The sequence below is a fragment of the Pinus tabuliformis genome, chromosome J (assembly GCF_031772625.1).
Source record: "Pinus tabuliformis cultivar Carrire ecotype Pingquan chromosome J, CPIR1, whole genome shotgun sequence".
In the NCBI taxonomy this organism is placed as follows: domain Eukaryota; kingdom Viridiplantae; phylum Streptophyta; class Pinopsida; order Pinales; family Pinaceae; genus Pinus; species Pinus tabuliformis.
The window spans coordinates 854,844,314-854,862,471 of NC_142295.1; positions in this window are offsets into that span (position 1 = coordinate 854,844,314).

Genomic DNA, 18,158 nt, shown 5'->3' on the forward strand with positions numbered 1-18,158 from the left:
CCAACCATTCACACCTACTTTGGTTGCTCAAACTTTCATGGATCAAATCTTCAAATTGCATGGCATGCCCACTTCGATTGTGTCCGACCGCGACCCAATCTTCACCAGTAATTTTTGGCAGGAGCTCTTCAGAATACAAGGCACTCAACTCAAACTCAGTACTTCATATCATCCGCAAACAGATGGGCAAACCGAAGCAGTCAACAAATGTCTAGAAACCTACCTTAGGTGTTTCACTTCAGAAAAACAACACCTTTGGGCACAGTGGTTACCTTTGGCGGAATGGTGGTATAACACCAACTATCATGCCACCACCAAAATGACTCCCTATGAAGCAGTCTATGGACAACTTCCGCCGTCCCCTACTTCTTATCTCACGGGGTGCTCCAAAGTACAAGTAGTGGATCAACTCTTACAACACCGTGCAACCATGCTGGCCCACTTGCGCGAGAATCTTCATCAAGCTCAGAACCGTATGAAGCAACAGGCTGACCAACATCGCTCAGAGCGCCAATTTCAAGAAGGGGATCAGGTCTTTTTGAAATTGCAACCATATAAGCAAACATCACTCAAAGACAAGGGCTGTCAAAAGCTCTCTCCAAAATTCTACGGACCATATCAAGTACTTCAGCGCATTGGAGAAGTGGCTTACAAGCTGGCTTTGCCACCTACAGCAAAAATCCATCCAGTTTTCCATGTATCGTGCCTCAAGAAAGTGATTGGGAACAATTGCAGAGTTCAAACCAGTCTACCTGAATTGGATGAAGAAGGATCAATCTGGCTTCAACCTGAACAGGTTCTAGACACACGAGACAAGCACCTGCGTGGCCGCGTGATTAAGGAGGTCCTAGTCAAATGGAAAGACACCTCGCCGGAAGATGCAACTTGGGAACCAGCCGCTATTCTTCAGCAGTTTCCGCAGCTTCAGCCTTGAGGACAAGGCTAGTCTTAAGGGGGAGGGCATGTTAGGGTCCCACCCTAACCCCCTTATTTATGTCAGGGGATCACGTCATAGTCAAGAGTCAATAAAGCCCATATTAATAATTGTAAGTGGTTAACCCGCAATTAATGACGGGACCACAGTTAGTTGCAAATGGGCGGTAGTATTAGTTAGATGGTAAATGGGCGGTAGTATTAGATAGATGGTATTAATAAAACCCACGATAGTGGCTCGTGGTATTCCATGTATGAGTCATATATAAAGGATAGAGACTCCCTGCGAGGAGCATTGTGTCTTGTTTTGTAATCGAGCTCTGCTCTATTGGAGGTTGCCCCCTCGAAGAGGCCTGTGAACATTTCTCTCTGGATAATAAAATCATTGCGATTCTGTGCTCTGGGTATATTTTCTTCGCATATTTTGTGTTCTCGGTATCTTTTCTTCGCAAATTCTCTGTTTGGGTATCGCTTTGCAGGTTAAGAGCATAACACCACCCGTCGTGCAAGTGTGCACGGTGACTTGGTGAAGTGTTGAGATTGTGGACAAAGGTGTGTCTCGATTAGAGGCACCCATGTGTGGCGACTTGGAGGTGCACCCAGGTTTTGAAAACAACACGATTGTGTGATGAGGTGAACGAAGGGTTGGTGAGTCGTGCGACGACCGTGCAGAGGCGCCGACAAGCTGGGCAACTGAGTTTGCCGAAGATTGTAAATTTGGCTAAGTATGAAACTTAGTGTTTCCCAAGTATACTTGTAAAGCTTGTAATATTGAAAGACTATATAATATATTATCGGGCAGACTCATTGTTTAGGGAGTTTCCCCTCCCTTTATACTGTGCAATTGTGTTCTTCATTTATAATTGCTGATGATAATGAATGTGTATGGGTGTTCATTGGTATAAAGGATAACATAATTTAATACTTGGTTTTGAAACACAAACTAAGTAGGAGTAAGTGGTTAGGCATAGTCCACGAACATAAGTATTGGTGAAAAGAAAGTGTTCGGTGGTGCCGCACCTCGCTAAGAGCGATTGAAAGACTACCACTAGCTTGGGGGCGTGACACGCTGAGTCGAATGAAGTGAGAAGTTAAGGGTCATGATTTGGCTGTGCGGCTTGACGAGGTATTGCCAATAAGAATCCCAGTTGATCTTGGTCAATTTTTCAATTTCCTCCCTTTGATTCTCTGCCTTTTCCTGCCAACTTTTATGCAAAGCACCTAAATCAGGCATTTCTTTTAGATTGCCTTCCTTTACCAGGTTGGTGACAAACAGAGTGTGGTTCACCACCTTGATTATATTCTTTAATACGTCAGCTACCCTTGCCACTGCTAGATCAGCTTTCTTGATTCTCACATCCTAATCCGTGAAAAGAATGTCTTTGTGTGTCTCGTCAATCTCAAGTAGATTGGATTTCTTTCTGTCTTATGTTTCCCGTCATTCGATGAACTCTGAGATTCTAGTGTTCAGATCAGTAAATTCAGCTCTCTAGTCAATCGCCTTATCTATTAGCTAGTTGTTATTGATTAGATAAGGAGTAATGTGTGACATCTTTTGGTAGAAGTGCTCTTGCTGTTTCATCAGGAGGGAATTCAGTTCCAGTGCCTCTTTAACGAACTCCTCAGTATTAGGAACTTCCTTATATCTTTCCATGGATTGCTACAATTGTTGGAGTTGCATGTTTTTGGCTAATATATCGGATTCATTGCTTATCTTCAAGACCTCCATGCTTTGTTGCAATTGGTCAAGTTGCTCAACTGCTTGCCTGTTTACACTTTCTTTGTTTCCAGCTATTGCTCGAGTTGTGAAATCCTCTCCTCCTTTTCTCTCAACAAAGTAGAGACTTCAGTAGCTTTGTCCATGGTGGTCGTTGCATATTCTCCCGTGAACTGTGACAATCTAGTCAAGTTCTCAGCTGGGTTGAAAGGAATGTTCCTCCAAACTATGTCCATTGGCTCATTTCCAGAGGGAGCTCGAGTGTTTCTACCCTTTTCCTTTTCCTATGTCTTCTTATTACAACCTTGTGGAGCGGGTTGTAGAAAAGATCAAGTGGAGGGATTTCAGTCAATTTCAAGATGATCTCTAATGTGGGTAGAGCAAGGATAATCTCAGTCTATTGGGATGTTGTCGCTTACTCATCCATAGGCTTGGACTGCTCATTCATGTTTTTGGACTGCTCGTCCATAGACTTGGACTTTGTATTCTCCTCAATATGCAGAGGTGTTTTGTTTCTTGGGTATCTATCATTTTGGGAGTGTCTTGTAGTTTTTATTTAAACTGATCCCACTCCTCCTCGAAACTACTGCTTTTGACCTCTGAATTGATTTCTTTAGGTTGGGTGCTCATAACTTGTTTCTTAGTTGACTTCCTGTTGGACTCTGCTATATTATCTGTGTCTTGGGCCTTCCCTGTATCTGGTGTTTTCTCAGTATTCACTTGAGATTCTATTCGAGAACTAGGTCCTTCATTATTAATAGACACACTGGGCATAGGCTTATCTTCGATCTTCAACAAGTGCATTGGGATTACTGCGAGCCTTTCATTTCTGAATTCCCAATTTTTTCAAAATCTTCAGGACTCAGGTTGGCTTTAGCCAATTCGAACACTTGTTCAAAGGATTCAGCCGACTGTAACAGGTCTTCAAAATCGTTATCCTCATGGTTGTATGGCTTGAGATTTACCACAGTAGTGATGTTATACGCTACCTTGTTTGGATCAAATTGCCTTTTCGGCAAAGTATGAAGCCTGAGGGCTTCCATGCTTATTGACTCAATCGCATGATTAAAATTTTCTAAAGAAAAAGAACTGCACGTGACAAGAAAAGAAGGCCATGATAACTTCTTGCTTTCTTTGAGAACTTTAGTTAGGCCTTTTCCCATGGTCTGGTGGGTGAATTACCTTGCCAACAATTTATCAGAAACATACAAAGGAAGGACATGTGGGTCGGCTGTGCTACCAAAAACCCTAATGTAGGTGAACCATTCTTCGATAAAATATTTTCCGACAGCTAGAAGGTCTGTAGCGGCTTCTTGGGAAAACTTGGGGGCTTTCTTATTGAAAATTATTTGATGCAGGGGAAAAATAACAACATGACATATTTTATAGAAATGGGGTATATAATGGGATTCCCATGTTTGCTTATGACTGAGATGGATAGGGTAGGGTTGTTGTAAGGTCGATTTCCAACCCATGGTTGGAAATGTAGTGCATAAATAGATGGCGTCCATAATGTAGGCACTAAAATAGAATGGAGGAAGGTTCTCTGGAGAGGAGGATCCATTCTATCGATATACGGTAATGATTGTGGCTAGGTTATCAGATAGGATGGTGGCCCAATTCATGATGTGGGAATTGATGCAGGCATCAATAAGAGGAATCCATTCTATGGAAAACTTAGCATTATTGGGTAACCTATATAGTCTACATAAAATAGCAGCTACATAGTTGTAGGAGTTTACCAAAGAGGCTACAACATACATACCCGATTTGCCAAATTTGAATTTTTTCTCCAATACTCTTTAGCCCTGAATCAGCTTGAAGGGGTCTTGGTTCTTCTTTGTGAAGTTGGCCACGTATGTCTTGTCATATATATCCTGAGGGTCAGGTATATGGTACATTCTCTTTAGGTCCTCTGCTCTGAATGACCCCATGAGTTCCATTCTTGAATTCCTGAATTGCCTATCTTCAATGGTGAGGTTTTTGACCACCCACCTGATCATATTGGTATATGGGAGGATTTTAGCCCTCGCTCCTATCCTATGAAGGAAAGAACAGGCAGCATCCTTGAATTGAAGTCCCGAAGGTCTTGTTGAGGCAGATGTTGCTCTTGTGACAGTAATCTTCGGACGCTCGTTCTCAAGCCTATTGTATATGACCTCCCAAGCTGTTGCTCCTCCGTCAGCACTGTAGACTGTATCAGAGAATATAGGAGCCATCTTTGTAAGCTCATATTCAACAATGCTCTGCTTTTTCTATTTCTGCATCACCTTCCTTAATGACATGTCTTTTGTAGCTTGCCTAAAATGGACAAGATATATTAGCGCAGACAGTCTTGGGAAATTAAGACTGAAAGATTTTCTGAAATGAATTTGGATCATGAGAAAGGTTTAAATGCGATACTCAATGTTAGCTACCCATAACCTGGAAAATCATTACCTCTCCTTGGGCCGCTAAACATTTATTAACCTATCAATCCATTCATTTTTATATTAAAACAAAATTATTTCCCACGCATACCACTCTTATTCACACATCGCAATATTTAAAAGGATATAATTTAGCATTGCTTGCTCTATAAGGAAAAATGTGATCATGATTTCGCAATATCGCATTTCGCAAATCGTTAAAAAATGTCGTAGTGGCATAGCTTAATTACTTGCGACTTTTGTGAAGTGCAATTTGCGCAATAACAAGGTACTTTTGATCGAGATATCGTAGCGAGAGGTTTGATCACGCATCACAATTTTTTAAAGATGTTTTATGATCATCACATGGAAAAGCGCGATTTGCGATGAGGATCACATCCCTGGGTTGTTTTGCAAGATTTTTTCAAGGCAATTTCTTAGAGTTAGGTTTTATTATCCTAAGACTAAAAATTTAACAAGGGTCCCCATTTATATCTCTAACCTTAACTATTTTTGTTCATAAATGGGGGGGTTGTTTCATAGTACAACAATATTCTAGGCTCAAATAGGTCTTGAAAATTTAGGGTTTGATGTTGGATAAGGGAGAAAAACCAGGTATCTAGGTCAAAGGCTCAAAGGGTTATAGCATCAGAGATATAAAGGAGAAAGGTAGCAATAGTTCTGTGATGGATTTAGGGTTTTTGGCGTAGTGTAGTGTTCAAAAGAAGCTAAAGGTCTTAATGAGCATGAAACATGAATTCATTAAGCAAGTAAAAAAGTAACACAGTTATTTTTCCATCAAAACAAAGTTTTATGCAAAGGATTTGGTTTATAAATTGTAAAGAAAACCATTGAAGAATTAATAAATGAAAATAGAAGATGAATATCTTTCATATAAAGTTATAATAGAGAAAAAACAACATCACAAACTTAGTGATCATGAATTCCTAGATAATAGCTGCAAACTGTATCCTTTGATTTCCAGAAAATGTCCAAGTACAAGCTACCATAGTTCTCTCCTCTGATGTCCAACCAGTCCTATCGCTGAGAAAATGATAGATAAATACCAAAACAACATCTCCCCACTCTAAGGGATCGATTCCATGACTCTAGGAACTACTCCATGAGGTGTTCTAACCAAACCCTAATGTCTAGGGAGGTTTAAAACAACTCCTCCATTTAACTTTGACTCTAACCAATCTCATAAATGAGGCGAAATTTACATAAAAACAACTCAAAAATACTAATTACCAACTATTACATATTTACATACTTAATTACATCATTTACATAGGTAAAAAGTCAAACTAGGTCAAACTAATGAAGAAAATCACAATCATGTGTAATGATCCCTCTAGTGTAACTAATCCAGCAAATGGCTACTTATTTGAATTCTGCTCGTACTTTCCTTGAGCAAGCAAGAAAAAACAAAAGCTAGGTCACTCCAAGTGTCCACTGAACATGTGTACATGATCCATAAACATAATAAAACTCATCTCCCTTGATGACTGCAACAACTTGACAAAAGGATCCTGAAACTCATGAATGACTACCTTTTCTTGATGATCAACAACGAGAGAAGAATCTTCTTTTTTTTTAGACATTGGTTATTTTATAAAATGAAGTTTGTCATTCTCGAGCGAAATAGATGTAGACTGCAATTTTTTCAATGAACTTTGTAATGAGACTCTTGCTGAACAAAACAATGAAGCTAGCTGCCTGATCAAATTCGTGTCATCTTTGTTTTGAAGCTCATAGTTAACTAATGGAGAAGGACTTTGACAAAGATATCATCCACAACATTAGCTATTGGATCAAGGATAACTTGAGAGGACTTCTGCAACTTGTCATACATTGGCTCCAATGAGGCTACATAATTTTCTATAAACTCTTCATGTTCCGCACTTTCAGTTGCATTTTCAAATTGAATGTTTCTTGGTAACGGTGATTGTGGACTGAAAAAATGTTCTATATTACAAACAAAATTCTCAACAACTTCAGGAGAAGGTTGCCAACTATTTTTCACTTGCTTATTTGCTTCCTTGGCAACCTTATAGTTTGCTCTTATTATTTCAAAAGAAGAGAAACACAAAGGTAAGGAGTCTTGGTCAAGAATTGCATGGTCTTCTCTGTGATCAACATAAAAACTAAAAGATTTTTGATTACTAATCTTAGGAAAGTTTTCTCTCAGTAATTGAAATGAAGTAAAACATAAATGAAAATACGCTTCACCTGATTTGAAATTTTCTGGATTCTCTTCATTTCTTTCATGATTGATATGCATAGGTTGAGTGCTACATCTGAGCTACTGTAATAAAGCTTCTTCCTCCCAAAAACATGTCACTAATTGCCTTGCAGAGTGAACCTCTATTTCAACAACATAATCATCATCATACTGATCATACTTGGGTAACTCATCATTATAAGGAATCACATCAAACATAAATATTAGATCAACATATTGATCCTCCATGAGTTGATCTACATATTCATCTTCATGGTTGTGCACAATTGAATACACAAAAAAATCACTTTCTGATCTATGGTAACTGGAATGAGTAAGATAATTGTTAGGATCAGCAACCTCTTCTTCTTCATAAATAAGAGGGACATGGTGTTTTTGAATAACAAGTTCATATCTGATGATGATATTTTGCATCATTTCCTCCATTTTTCTTACCAAAATGTCGAGCTTCACTTCTGAAAATGTTAGATGTTCCTTCTCTATGTTCTCCCTCACTTCTTCTTTTAACTTTGACCTTCTGACAAACAAACTATCTTCCACAAGTATTGCATTATCCTTCATTTCTTCGAGTGTGGTAGGATCCCTTTCTCTCAATTGAAATGCCATTTATGGATCAAAGGCATCCAGGTTGTGTGAAAGAGCTCAATCGGGTGGTAGTTTGATATCAGCAGGGATTGAATGGTATACTTGATTGAACCTGGCTTAAAAGTGTTGCACTGTTTCTCTTGGCTATCTTTCCAACTGATTATATTCTTCTAAATCAGAAAATGATTCCTCTTGATCACCCATTTATCAAGGAAGACTTTCACAAATTGATGGAAATCGAAAATGCTTGCAGCTAGTAATTTCTTAAACCATTTATTGGCTTCACCTTGTAAATATAAATGATACATAAAGACCAAAACAGTCATATCATTGAGAAAATGATACATAAAGACCAAAACAACATCTCCCCACTCTTAGGCGTCAATTCCAAGACTCTGGGAACTACTCCATGAGGTCTTCTAACCAAACCCTAATGTCTAGGGAGGTTTAAAACAACTCCTCCATTTAACTTTGACTCTAACCTCTCTCATAAATAAGGCCAAATTTACATCAAAACAACTCAATAATACTAATTACCCACTATTACATAATTTACATACTTAATTACATCATTTACATATGTAAAAAGTCAAACTAGGGCAAACTGACGAAGAAAATCCCCCTCCTGGAAAAACTGCAGTGTGAGATTGCAGGCCACTTTTGGAGGCCTTCCTAAACTCCAAATTGAGCTCATGATAGATAATTGGAAATATCTTTCTCTCTGCTAAACAATGGAGTCCAAAAGAACAGAAAATGATCAAGTATAGCCACTCAAAAATCTATTCTCCCAAGACGGTTCAAAAATCGTAGTGTGGCCCCGAAAAACAGGGCATAAAGGTGTTTTTTAGGTGGTTTTTGGCCATTTTACCCTTGCAAAAGCTGATGATTTGGGCTGCCAAGTGTCCAAAGATGATTTATAAGTCAAGATCTATCTGACCATGTAGAGTTTCTATCATTTAGATCCCTCTAGAAAAAGTAAATAATTTTGAAACTCTGAGAGAGGTTTTTGTTCTTTGGCATTTTTGGAACAATAACCTTTTCCCGTTTGCCAAGATGCATCTATGATTGGCCACGATTTTCTCTGAAAAAGGTGACTAAAACAAAACATTGCACAGGCAGAAAAATAGGCTGAAATGAGGAAAGCTTATCTCCTAATCCCTGATACTTGTGTGAAAAGTGAGAGAGTTATGTTTTGATTTGAATATTAGGAACAAAAACCTCCTTTAGGTTTCAAAAATACTTTCCCATTTGTTCATAATCCAAGTTTGTAGTTGGTCACTAAAATACTGAGAAACTCTCTCATAAAAAGTGTATTTTGGGCATTTCTCTCAAATCATAACACCTGTGCATAAACTGAAGGATTTTCTTTGTTCCTTGGCATGTTATTAAGAAAAACCTCTTTCATTTTTGTAACATTCTTTTCCATTTGGTCGGAAACATATTTTGAAATAAAAATGTTCCTATCTGCAGTAAATGGTTTAAGGGTGTCTAAATTCTTGGGAAAATTTTGGGGGGTAGGGATAGATGTTAGGGAGTGTAGGGAGGTATAATTTATTGAAAACAATGAGTGAAAGGTGTGAAAAAGTACAAAACACAGTCCTAGCCTAGAAATTTGCAAAAACACAACATTGAGCTAGGGTTTAGGGAAAATGAGGGGAAATGAAGGGAATGGGTATGAGAAAATGTTTGGAGGGGTATATAAGATATGGTCGGGTGTTATGGAACACAAAATTAGGATTTTTCTCACTATAATGAAGAAAAATCATTTGGAGTCCAAAAGCACACGAAACCCTAGGAGAGGGATTTTCACTGAGTTCTTCAAAATAAAGGATGCATAGGAGGTGCCAGATATTTACTTACTTGCAAAGGAGATTCTTAAACCTGTGAATGCTAAAATGAAACCCTTTTGATGTTTTGGATGGTCCTTTGTAGCTTGAAAGTTGATCTTTGCTTTGGTAGTGGCATGACATCATATGTCCCTTTGAGAAATGATGAGACGAGGTAGTGTACTGTAGGATTGTCTTATTTGAAATAAAACATTACCTTTACCTTTATTTTTCTTTCCCTAAGCTACTAACTCCCTTTACCCACTGACTCACATGATGGACGTGTTTTTTGTTTTGACATATGGTATCATGATGACATATGGAGTGGAACCCTAGACCATGATCTAAAATGATTAATTTAACCATTTCATGACCCAAGACACTTGAATGAAGATATGATACATCGAAGAAGACAATGACCATGTTGAGTGATGAAGACCATGAGTAAGTGAAAGGAACAACAGTGACCTACACACAATAGCCAGTGACAAAATTTTATTTTGAAACTTAATGAAATGATAAAATTTGACTTGATGCCCCTAACAAAACTTGGTAAAAGCATATTTGATCACCGGTGATAGGAAGAACTAACTGACACTAATAGATGCCACCAGATTTCTCCACCTACCCTGTGAGGAATTTTCCTATTTGCTAGTCTCTAGGCTTTACCGAAATCCATAATTTGATCTAGGGATCACTAGGCCATAATCGATATACCACCCTCCAAGCTTTATCGTATATCCCACCATTCACCAAAAAGGATTCCTAGGCCTGATCAAGGGAAACCATCTTTAGGATTTATCGCATATCTCATCATTCACTAGTCAAGGATTCCTAGGCCCACCGAGGTACACAATACACAAATTTACCACAATCCATAGTTTGTTTTAGGGGTCAATAAGCCAGTGCCTTTACTGCAATCCACAGTCCAGTTCATGGATCACTAGGCCATGTGTTCTTTCATTCAAAGATCCACCTCACTCAGCTTTGAATCCTTTCGGCAATCTAGCTCAACCAAAATAGGAGAACCCCATCACACCATGGCTATCTAGAAATGGAAAGGCAAGGCTGGAGAACACTCTCACACTTGGAAAAACCCATGCCCATAATAACAAGAGAACCAAGAACATAGATGCATAACCATACATTCCAAATATAGCAAGGAAATCACACATGTTTTTGGCTTGAGGGGGCTTGAACCTAGGTTTAGAATTAGCTACGCTAACCAACAAAACTGTACACTACCGAACCTTTTGGCAACAATGTGCTTAGCGCAGACTGCAGTCTCACTCGAGGTGGTATTTGGGGATGCTAGAACCATCTTTCTACATCCAGAAGGCTACGTGATGTAGCAACGAGGCGTTTCTTTAATCTAGGGTCTGATCTGACCTTCGTAAACCCTTATCTTCACAATCTTAGACTTAAAGTGATTTCTACTTAAATAGATCTATGAGTTTTGCCTAATTATTCTAACATGCATAATTTATCATACAAAATTAGATCTAGATCTTCGTGATGCAAATACAACAATATACAAACAATCAAATCATATTTGAGCATAAATACAGAAACATATAACTATGCAAAGAACACACGGAATTGCTTCAAATATGCTTTATTACTTCAGATCTTCAATCAATACACTTCTTCTGACCTTGCACACACAGCTACAGGGGCCCGCGTACTCAGTTGCAGGACCCTTCCCCTTCATCGTAACACAAAATTACCAACAAAATATACTCAAGATCTCATTCATCAATTGAATTTATAATGACTCCTAGATGATTTCCTTTTATAGATTTTCCATTATATTACCATGGTCCACCAACCATAAGTGAAGCTCATTACTTAATCAAAATAGCCCATACCTTTACAAATTAAGGGGCTTTGACCTTACTGAAAACCCCTTTAACTCTTAACGTTCTGCACGCTTCACTCCTCAAAATGCATAAACTTCACAATATTACATCAAAAGTGAGACAAAACTTAGACCTGGGGGACCCCATCCCAACAGTCCCCCAACATAAAGAAGTGACTTGTCCTGAGTCACTATGTTAATACATCGTTGACTGCTAAGCCAATGGTCCTCTGCGTCTATTGCATATCTTTCAGTTTACTCTCTATAGCTTGAGAGAGTTGACTAGCTTCGTTGGCCCAAGGTTGCGCTCTTGCTGAATTTATTGATGCTTTCTGTCGCAGCTCGTTGATCTGAGTCTGAATAACCTTCCCTTCCTTGAGTCTAGCGAACCATTGCACATGTGCTAAGGTTCGCACTATTGCCTTGACTTCATCAAACTACAGCTAGTTTTCTCTTATGTCGGCTTCAACCTTCTGTATATTTGGGACCTCCTGTGGCGATGCCAACATATCCATGGTGTTCTAAAAATATGGCTACAATACTTAACTGCAACTTCTAGTATGTCCATGTCTCCCTTAATAGCAGCCCCGTGCTTCTCTCGAACTTCTGGAGGTGTTGTTGGTTGTAGCTTCATTTGCAACTCTGCGACCTTCATTTGCATCTCAAATTTGACTCGTTCAACCTCCACTTGGGACTCCTTTATTGCATTTGCCATCTTGTGGATCTTCTCTTCAGAAGTTGATTCAGCCTGTATGTGGAGCTTTGGAAGCTCAATGCAAGTCTGGAAAATGGCGTCCTCCAGCTCCTTCCTAAGTGCAGCAGCTCCATCCCTATCCTAGATTTCCCTAGTAGCTTCATCAACTAATTTCTCATTCTGGCTGTTGATGTCTTTGATTACGAAGAGTGCTGGCTCCTCCCAGATTTTCAATTTGGCAGGCACTCCCTAGTGGAGTTCATGCAATGCTTGAATGGGCAACACTGCTAAGTTTAGATCTAAATTCCTCCCATATGGTGTTGTTGCTTGATCTATCTTGGTAATAAAGTGCAACAACCCTCCTGGAATGGGCATTATGCGGACCTCTGTGGCTACCACCAATGTTGAAGGTAATGCTGGTGTTGCACTTGTCATTCCCACGCTCGCTTGAATCGTGCTCGCTTGTACCTGTAGCTCTTTGAGGCCCTGTTGGACCTATGTCAGTACTGACATGGAATGATCTTGTATATGTCCCCACATGTCCTCGGTGACTAAGCGCATAGTGTCACCGATCTCATCGATGTCCCCCTCGGTGAGGACCATCGATTCAACGTTGGAGGTCTTGTCAGACTTTTTCTTCTTTCGCACACCTCCAGTGGTGGTTTTCTTCCTCTTCTTTAGGATGAAAGGAGAATCAATATCTTTTGTCTCCTTAAAAGGGTTTGCTCCACCATACTCTGGTTCCTCCATGTCCGACTCCTCTTCGTCTACATGCTTTGGCTCCTGCGCGGTATTCTCCCCAAGTTCCACAGTGACCTTTTGAGGCACCTTCGTAGTGTCTTCCTTCGACGTACCTGCTGTGGCCTTCGTTGTTTTTCTGGTACCTGCCTTATCTCCTTCAACTTCATTGCTGGGGTCCAGCCACACACATTAATAATTATATATTATTGAAAAAATATCATGCACTGTGACCAAATAGGGCAACTCATACCATATGCCCTCTGCATCTTTCTTGACCTGTATGTATATGTTGTGGAAGTTTGCTTTGAAGTTTTCAATTCCACGATATTATTTAAGTAACATTGGTGATAGTTGTGGATTCTAGTTGACCACGGTGTGCAGATCCATCTCAAATAAAACCCAAAATAATTTATTCTCAACCACCCGACTTGGATCCTTGGATGCCCACAACGAAGTGTACGTCGCAACTTCTCACAAGTCTGGGTCAACAATAGGGAACTGTGACTCGTCGGGGATTCTCCAAGCTGTCAAAGCAATCAAAAGTAACAATCATTCATAATGAAAGGGTTTCCCATCTTCCTGTGCCTCATGACAATCGTCCAGAAACTCTTGGCAGAGGTATCCGACCCAATTGAGCTGCACCCCTTGGCTGCACTATGTAACCAACTAAATTAGTGGGGCTCGCACCTCATCTTCCATGCACTTCCTCATAATCTTACTGGACATAATGGATGCAACAAAGGAAACCGCCTTATCATTAATTGACCTTACAACGTAGCCTCGCAACTTCTTTATGACATTGAAGTCTTTCTTTACTTGGTCCGTGAGCTTCTCTTCTTGAGACTTGCCAACAAAATAATTGGCAGGGCCTTCTCCTGCACATGGTAGAGCGGTGATCCTCCTGATCAACATAGCATCATTTGAGATCCTCTCCCCAATCCATAAGGCACGTTCATGCACCAAAGCCAGTAACTGGTGCACACATATTGTATTGATGTTTCTGCACCCAAAATGAGTCACAATGAAAATGTTTAGTAAATCGACGATTTGAATCCTATCCACCCACGTCATTGGTTCTACTCGCATTACCCCTAACTCCTCATAGTATACCATCTTCAGGTATTTTCTTGGCTCAAAATGAGGGAATTTGGCCCTGTCCGCCAAATTTGATTCCTTCATGCGCAATTGTGGTACCTGTGTTAGCGCTTGAAATTTCACCTCAGGCTGAGAAAGGCAAACTCCAAGGCAACATCAAACCACTTAGCCTCGTAGCTAGCCCTACGGGGCAGGAGAGGGCTCTCTCCGGTATATATCAGCAAAGATCTTCTAAGGGCGGAGATAACCAATAAAGAACACTGATTTTAGGCTAGTAAACTGATAAAAGGTTTGATTTGAGATTTTTAGGATTTTGGTGGAAAATCGAAGAAAGGCAATTTTGGGTGCGGGGATTGGACACAGTTTTTGCAGGGGGTTCTTTGGGGCAAGGTAGGAGACTGTATTGATGCCTTTGAAAGAGTCAGATGGGAAAGAATGACTGGTGAGGAGCTAAGGAGAGCAAGTAAACACCTTGAGTTCTCCTTAAACAGATGAAAACATTGATATTAAGCAAACTTAAAAGCAGAGCATGGCAATAATGAATTCTACTTTAACACTTGATTTGCTTAATTTGCAGAAGGAAAAGTAAGAATATGATTCACCTAACAAACTTACAAGTACAAAGAGAAACACACCATCAATACATGTAACCACAGGAATCCCAAAAAGGACTGCAAAACCCTGGTCTTTCTTCCTTTGCCAAAATTGCAGAGATACAATGAGTAATACAATAGAAGCTTTCTCCCTCAAGAGTCCAACCATGAAAATGACCAAGAAAGTACATAATATAGGCAATCTAACATCTTTCCTTGCCTCTAGGGGTCCAGCTCACTATCCTAGGAGCTGTTTCAACCAATTCTAAACTGAGCACTGAAAACTAGGCAGTCAAAACAACTTGCCTCTATAAGCTAGGAAACCAATTCATTCATTAAATTTTTGCCTATCTCATGAATGAATCTTCTAGAGGAGATAAATAAGTGTCAAAATATCATAAAATTACATCATTTACAACAAGGAAGATCAAAATCTACTCCAAAAAGTCAAATCTAGTCAAAACTGTGTTTTGCTGAGCTGTAGGTGAATTTCTGTGAAAACTGCCCAACACGTCGCACCCTGATCCTGAACGCATCGCGCGCCTTTGTGATGAGCCCCAATTTTTGGTACAATTTGGGCTCATTTGGCCTACTTACCTTGCTCAACCATTCATCTTTTATCACTTATGCATTCATTTCTTAGTATATTCGTGTTATTTGTAGGAAGAAGGGCAGGCATTATATCTATGTGGCTAATACATGATGATTTCAGGTTTTTGGCATTAAAGAGAGCAAAAGACCACGCAAATGGAGACAAGGAGACAGCAAAGGTGACATTGCGAGTTCATAGGGAGGTTGTCCACAGTCTTGATGACCTTCTTCATGATTTTCACCTTAACTCCGAGCCCCAACAGCTCTCCCCACCGAGCTTAAAGGCAGCCAACGGATTCTACAGGATCAGCAGTTTGACTTTCAGTTGGACAGCCAAGCTCCACGAATGGAGGAAGCCATCTTGATCTTCATTGTGTATAAATATGAAGGCCATAGCCTTTGATAGAAGCTTTTTGAACTTTTGAACTAATACTGTAATTTCTGAGCACGAGCTACAGCTCGGTGTTTGTTTTTGTAAGCCAGTTTTGGCATGACATTAGACTCTTGATTATGAATAAAGGCAAGAAGATTTGGATATAATTCTGAGCTTTTAAGGGAGCTATAGCTCTCAGGTTATGGCCCAACCTGAGAGCAATAGACCTCCTCTTCTTTGTAGTGTTATTTGCCTTTCTTTTCAGCACTTTGTTTCTTTGTTTTGACATGCATTTCAAGAACACAGTCTGCTGATTTGATTTCTTTAATGAGATTGAGTAGGATTAGCTTATGGTTAAATCGATTTCAGTTGCTTATATTAGAATAGGAGGATTGTAATTCATTGGAGCTCCAAGAAAAGGTTGATAGTGCCTTCACTGCCATCTCTGTTTAGAGATTGGGGTGCAGTCTGTACCAACCACCAAAAAAACGCAGTTTTTCTTACTTTTATGCAAGCTGCAACACAGTCATTTTAATTATAGATCCATCCATGCACTCTGATCTTGAGCCATACTTCTTCATTCCAACTCCATGCACGACTTCTCTTCACGATTTACATTGTTGTTCATTGGTTAAATAGCACAGGTTAATGGATTCTCGTTTTTGGTGCAAGACATAAGCAATTTGTTTTATTTACACTGCTCAATATCATTCCATTTCCTTCTTCTTCTTCTTAACCACGCCTAAAGCCACCTACTCGACCTCTGTTCAGCTCGTTTACCTTCCAACTCTTCCATTGCCCACGTAGCTCCATTTTCTTGACCTTTCGTTGCTTCCTTCCTTCTATCCACCAACCAACTTCGTGCACCCTTTCTCCATCTTATTTCTCTGCCCCTGAGCCATCACAAGCTCCATCTCCATCTTACCTATCCACCCATACTACTCCATCACTTCACCATCACCCAAAACTCCCACGGTAGAACATCCTGTAGAAGTTAGCAGACTTCCTGTAGAATTCCTGAGTTTCCTGTAGGATCCCCTGCAGACATCCTGTAGAAGCCTGCAAACTCGGTTGCCGAGCACCTGAACGTTGTGGACTTCTGTGGACTGATGCTAGGGATCCCCTGGGACCTCTCCTAGCCCTCCTGACCTTTCCCAAGCTTTCTCTCCCTTCGCACCACCTCTGCACAGCCAAACCCTAATAAGAAACAAAATCATAATCACTCCAACCACTTAAGCAAAAATACATAAACAATGTTCTTTTCAATGGAAGTAGTTTGAGTGCATGCATTTCATATCACTAGTAGTAATGGCATCATTCTTAGACACTTGCACTCCCACCATTGCATCATAGAGATTAAGCTAGTCAGATTAGGGTTTACTAGGGTTTCCATGTTTTGGTTGGCTTTCAGTTCATTTTTGCAAAGTAGATTAATTTCCTTTGAGATAGCCTTCGTCCATAATTTAGAAAGCTTCTTCTGAGAGCATATAGAAGTTGGCTTGAGCCCTAGCGGACTTGTGCCAGCTGACCAAGTGACAGCTGCGACAAGAGCTAGTACTTGTGCATACAGCACCGTCGCTTCCAAGTTTGTACGAACTACTGGGTTGATAAAATTAGAGATAGGAAGCCCCAGGAGTTGTAGCATTATTGCTACAATACTGGAGCCCACCATCTTTTTGGCGCCGTTGCCGGGGAAGCGTCAGAGTATTAGTAATTGTTGCTTTTCTTCTATTTTCTTACTCTTGCCTTCTGCTAAGTAGTTTATTTCATTTCCATTCTGCAAAAGTAGCATAGAAATTTCCTGCTTTCGTAGATTAGCATTTCCTGCTTTCATAGATTAGCATTTCCTGCTTTCATAGACTAGCATTTCATTTCTACAAGCGTAGATTAGTGTTTCAATTCTGCAAGCGTAGACTAGCATTTCCATTCCTACAATTTCATTTGAGCAAAGTAGATTAGTTCTTTCCTGCTTTCAGTTTAATTCTGCATCTTTATAGTTAGTTGTAGATCAATCTGTTTCAGTTTTGCAGGTACCACAGAAAAACAAAAGCAATAAAAAAAAATTCTTTCCATTTCATGCCTCGTAGGAATCGAGATAAAACAGGCAAATTCTTACCCAACACCCCCACCACATCACTGAGTCACCCTTCTCTCTTCTTTGGTGACAGTGATCTAGAAGAACCTATAGGTGAACCTCCTGAGATATACGAAGATCCTATAGTAGAAGAAGAATTAGAAACCATCCCATCTGAAGCTATGGCTGACAATAGAAGAGAAGATGAGAGAATAGAAGGTGCCTTCCCCATCCGAGAGACCAATGGAGAGATGAAAATGAAGAACATTAGCCCCTCCGCCTTACCTCACTTCCATGGACTGACTACTGAAGATCCTGATACCTTCCTGTTTGAGTTTGTTGTCCTTTGTAGAACCTATGACTATACTGAAGATGAGCAAAAGCTGAAACTCTTCCCTTCAACTCTTAAGGATGCAGCATTACGC